At 40.0% G+C, this 5,539-nt stretch overlaps 1 long non-coding RNA gene across 1 annotated transcript; it reads right to left on the bottom strand.

The window, feature by feature from the left end:
• Nucleotides 1-1,706: 1,706 nt before the first annotated feature.
• Nucleotides 1,707-4,184, bottom strand: LOC306794564. Its single transcript, XR_013772933.1, has 4 exons — nt 3,676-4,184; nt 3,378-3,532; nt 3,152-3,244; nt 1,707-3,025 (listed from the first exon to the last, which is right to left on the bottom strand). It is a non-coding gene; the product is annotated as an uncharacterized lncRNA (long non-coding RNA).
• Between the last annotated feature and the right edge of the window lie 1,355 nt (nt 4,185-5,539).

The raw sequence follows: 5,539 nt of genomic DNA, 5'->3' as shown, positions 1-5,539 counted from the left end.
GCCTGCTCGCTGGTGGGAACGATGAAGAGAGAAGGCGTGAAAAGTTTTCAGGACACTCGTGACATGTTTGTGTACGGAGCCAAGTTGATGGTTTTCTGATCACATCAATGTAGCATGACGTTGACTTTCACCGAGAGGAATATTCTAAGTGTGGACCTTCAACACAAGTCTTGCATTTTAGGAGCTGGTTGTGTTGAATTTGTACCAGCAGTTTATGCAATTAATATTTGTTCTTTACTCTTTGGGAAAAATACATACAGCTGGATAATCTGAAGCAGTGTTGTCCCATGCATGGTCCTCAGTCGGGTCAACCTTTGTGGTTCACTTTAACGAGCCGACAGAATAATTTATATGCTTTGACCCCCCCTCCTACTTCGGTCAAAGAACGGCCTATAGGCCAAAAGTGTTGTTGGCCTGTTTAGCATAAAATAAGAATACCTCGAGACTCAATTATTTTGCAAATAGTTTGGTCGACCCTACAGGTTACCAGAAACCGACGACTTTGAAGACCTCTAGCTAGAGACAATGCTGGCATTGCACGAATTACAGACAGTAAGACATGGATTACTGTACTTCTTTCAAAACATCATTATGATATAAAACACACAATTATAATTCATGTTCTACGCCAATTTAAGAATCATGGTTTTTGTGTCTGTATACACTCAATATTCTCAATCAAAATGAATTTTGTGTCGTATTGACCTGATTAATTCACATTTTTAAGTAAAAGTAAAATTACAGTCGTGACACAAAACCTTGCATCCTACCTCACGGTGCAGCGCTATGATTGCTACGGTTTGGGTTCAATCCCACCTCTACGTCAGCTCCGCACTCTTGGCCGGGAGAGCCAGACGATTCTCTTTACCCATGATTCTCCTGCTGACTCCTTCCCCTTTCTCTCACCTGATTAGAATTTCTGCGGTGGCCTTTGGGATTGGACGATTTCAACATATTTTATTTAACTGCTTTTGTAAGCCCTAAAATTCAGCAGCTGTGATCTATGGCTGAATTACAATTTTCAGGGTCAAGGAGGGACTTGGCTGTGGAAACGGGGTGGATACAACTGCTGTGTTGGTGTGTGTGTGTGTGTGTGTGTGTGTGAGTGTGTGTGTATATGTGTGTGTGTTGGGGGGGGTGATGGAAAAAGGAAAACAGAGAGAAAAGGGGAAGGAAGACTCTCACGAGTTGTCTTTAAAAATGAATGAGAAAATGGGTAATCCCAGAGTCACAGCATGAAAAGAGGGAAAATCAATATGGCCTCTCAGTTCACTGGGGCCCTCACAAGTCCTTGAGATGAACAAAAGTTGTGCATTTTGTTGCCACATCCATACGTCTCAATAGAGAGGTGTGTGTGTGTGTGTACAGTAAGCCTGTCTGTTTAAGGAGATGTGGCATTGTGTGTGTGCAAGGCTGTACACTCAAAAAAATAATTCATTGGATGAACTCAATTAAATTGTGGGCAGGTTTTCCACCGAGGAAATATAGTTAAACCTAACTTGAACTAAAAACATCCATGCACTATAATTAAATTGAGTTAGTCCGACTCAATTTTATCAAATACAACCTAAATAAAAAAATACCATTCATGAAATGAAATTGATTTGTGTTAGTCCAACTCAATATAGTACAATTCATTGGAAATGAATTAATCAGGTAAAAAACTTTTTTTTAATTTGACCCCCAATTAAGACACGAGACAAAACCTAGTTCAAGTGTTTTTTATTGAAAATGCTTAAATACATTAAATATGGTACAAATCTGAACATCCATGATTCTAGAGCCTGCATTTCATTTTTTAAATATAATTTGCTTTTTTTTACAAAAACACTGATCAGAAAAGGATAGCAAAAAAATTCCAAAAGGATCTATACAGTGCATCTTTCATCGTTTTTAAATATTAAAACAGTAGTCTTGTAACAGCTCCACAACTGGTGACAAATAAATACCAAGCTATCCCAAATCCCTTGGCGCCACAAACAAAGACGCCATGAGGGTGGAGGCTATGCACTGCTCTCCAAACAGGGACTATCATTGCACTGCAGTGTAGTCATTCACCAGAAACTATCATTTCCAAAAAGCACAAAACTTCCTGCAATCGATATGTACAACCACTATTGCAAGTGCTAAATTCCCACTACTTTGGTTTGTCAAGAGCAATACAGCTGTTTTCTTTCCTACCAGTACAGATGGTAGTACAAAAGGACTCCTTTACACTGAAGAATAGCCGATGATGTGTTATCATGTGCAGAAACAGGCAACTTGGACCACTTTTGGGCTACAACAGTAAAATCACAAAACATCCACAAACTAAAACTTATAGATTATAAATAACAAGGATACTCATAGTCAATGGAAGTTACAGCGTATTGAACCGTGTTAGGGTCCATTTCAACTCGAGTAGAGAGTCATTCAATCAGACAACGAGGAAAATGGACGTGCAAGTTGACGTTAGAGAGTAATAACACTCGAGTTAGGATGTGGAGGTGAATTGGGCAAAACTTTCTGCGGGTAAACACTTAACCAGCTTGCAGTGACATGTAAAAGTTCCGTAATTTACAGTCTCTGGCTTGCCTCTGTGCAGCTTAGTCAATTTTTTCAAAATGTCAGAACCAGGAAAACATCCATGAGGTCATGGATTGTCGTTGACTGGGCGGAAGATGAAAGTAGAAAACATCCAAAAGATCTGATAAGATTCTTTGGCTTTGTCACTTGGTGTTCACCTCTTGTGCAAACATCTTGATTTTCAGCTCCTGTATCTTAGAATTCAGCTTGTGCCCATCCAAATTCATTATGACCTTCTGGAGAAGCTCAAAGATGTACTTGAAGTTGTCTGGAAAGCTTAGATTAAGGGCACAAATTAGCCCAAAGCATGATGAACGCCATGATGACACCGTCTACGTTGTTCAGGACTTTAATGCAGTTGATCAAGTCCCACGTCCTCTGGCTCCCAATCTCTTTGGATCATGTAAATCCTTATGACAGTGAATGCGATGTCCCTCACTGCATCCTCAGCGGCGGAAGCCTGATAACAACACAAACACAGAAAACTTGTGTTAAATTAATCCACAAACATGTATATATATATATATATATATATATGTGGGTAACACTTTGACGCTACATGGGAAACATATTGCGATAAACTTACCAGATTGATAAAGAGTCTGGATCTTCATTGAGGTAGATGACAGGCTTCTCAGATGCACTCCCTTTTGGTGTTGATGTCATCACACTAAAAGTTCTGGATGAAAGCAGAATAAAAGCAGGCCATTTACTATTCATCACATGTTTTTAAAAAAGCAGATATGGACAAGAAAATATTACAATAACCACCCCAATACAGTGAAACTAATATTGTATACATATGTACTAACCAAATCATTGATGGTCAGGACATCCTTGACCTTTTCTCCTTCACACCTCCTTTGCTCTTTAAGCCCTGTATCAGGGAGTCTGAGAAGAGGTCCAGCTGTGACATGAACTTTGATTGAAATGGCTTGGTGGTGATCAGCAGGAACTCTGCATTGACCTGAATAACAAACAAAATACAGCTGTTTGTTACTTGTTTATTATAATTACTATCACATTATGTGGGATTATTAGATTCAAATTGCGATTGTGAAGCCATTAATCATCAAAATGGTAAACACATAGAAACACACATTTACTTACTTAACTTTGCTGGAACAGGGAAGGGGCCTCTGCTCCACAATCTCTGGTTGAATGTGCAGTTCAGCATGTGTGATTTAGAAGCTTACTCCATGTATTGAATGTACATGGGCAATGTATGGACATGTATAGCGATAACTGCCCCTACAATGCCCATGCAACAAGAAATACCTGCTAGCTAGTTCCAAACTGCATTCTTTACACTGCCACATGCAGAGCCCTAAAGAGAATAAAGATAATTAGTACATATCAAACTGAACAAATAACAATGAGAGATCAGCTTGCATCGAGCATATAACCTATTACGTGCTATCATTAGGAGGTTGCCTCAAGAAGCTTGGTAATGCTGATCAAACTGCAAAAGATGAGATAAATATATTAGTGGAGGGAAAGGCTGGAATAATCCAAAGTTCACATAAAACAAAGTCAAGTCAAAAGTGCTTTGGAGCACTCGCAGATATAATGTTACCATTTAGAATAGACTAGCAATTCACCTTTTACAGCAACACTAAAGCTACATACAACAGAAATCAAATCATGCAAGCGTGTTAAATAAGATTAAGACCGTCATTTTAATAAAATATCAAACAGTTTGCCTTGAAAACTCATTCGCACTCCTGCCTGCGTTCACACAGTGTAAGGTCATAGAAATACAATGAGTAGAACGGACATCGATGTTTGTCTTGGTCGTTTTACTAGTTCAAAAGAAAATAGTGCTCAACACTGCGCATTGACCGTAGTATAACAGAAAAGTTAGCCCGCTACATCGATCAGTTCTTCACAATGACGACGGTACACGTACAAACTGCCGCTGCTCTGATCCCGTTACATCGGTTTGAATGGGAATGTCCGTTCTACGCTCGTTCTATTTCTATGGCTGCTGCGATAAAACACCGCTGACTTCCGTGTGTTCATGCATCAGGTGCCCGCGCGAGTGAGAGGAATTCAGCGGTTTTATGAGCTCATGATTTATTCATATTAAACATTTTTCAGTGAAGAAAACGTGGCTAAACCCACTACAACTGAACGCCCAATACTAGAGAGAGTGGCCTTCTGCGGCCTGCTCTGCCTGCCGACATTATGGCGCTGGAAAGGGGGAGACCGTAGTCTGCTCGTTTAACTGCTCTCCTACTGTTTTTTAGTGCATACAGACAGTTCATAAGGAAGCCTTCGGCGCTGCGTCCAAGCCGTATTAATGACAGTACCCTGATCTCTGGTCTGCTCTATAATGCAAACCACGTTGGCTACCTAGCTTGCTAGCTAGCCTGCCAGCTAGCCTGTGTGCCTTCGATCTTATTAAAAACGGAACAGTCGTGTGGCTAAGTTATCACGTCTGTTCCACACATTGTGGTCATTATTACAGAATGGAAGCCTTGATTGACAACGAGGTACATTCTAAACTACTACAACAAAATATATAAAGTTACTTACCAAAGAATGGACGGTCGGTTTGAATCTTGCTGCAGTCGGAAAGGGGGGAAAGACGGAAAGGGGGGAAAGACGACTGAGAGCACGTGATCTGGTACATGCGCAAGGGGTAGTCCCCCAACCAAACACATTTATTTTGAGTTGATACACACCATCTAACCCAAATAAATCTAATAAATGAAAGTATTCATGCATTTTATGTTAGACCCATTAAATATAAATGTGTTCATTTTTTAACTTGATATATTTAAATTAATCAAACACGATTTAAATGTGTCACCTTTAAGAAGGGCTTGAATCGTTTTTTTGAGTGTATGTGTCGGTGAAGAAGCTGCGTGGAAGGTATTTCAGGGAAAGTTTGGCTCATATTTTGGGGCTTGGGTGAATATTGGGAGTAGATGGGACGCGTGTGAACTGTGGCGAGATTGTTCCAACTTCT

The sequence above is a fragment of the Melanostigma gelatinosum genome, assembly GCF_949748355.1.
Source record: "Melanostigma gelatinosum genome assembly, chromosome: 21".
Classification (NCBI taxonomy): Eukaryota; Metazoa; Chordata; class Actinopteri; order Perciformes; family Zoarcidae; genus Melanostigma; species Melanostigma gelatinosum.
Note: the sequence above shows the minus strand (reverse complement) of the source record. Positions and strands in the feature narration are given on the sequence as shown.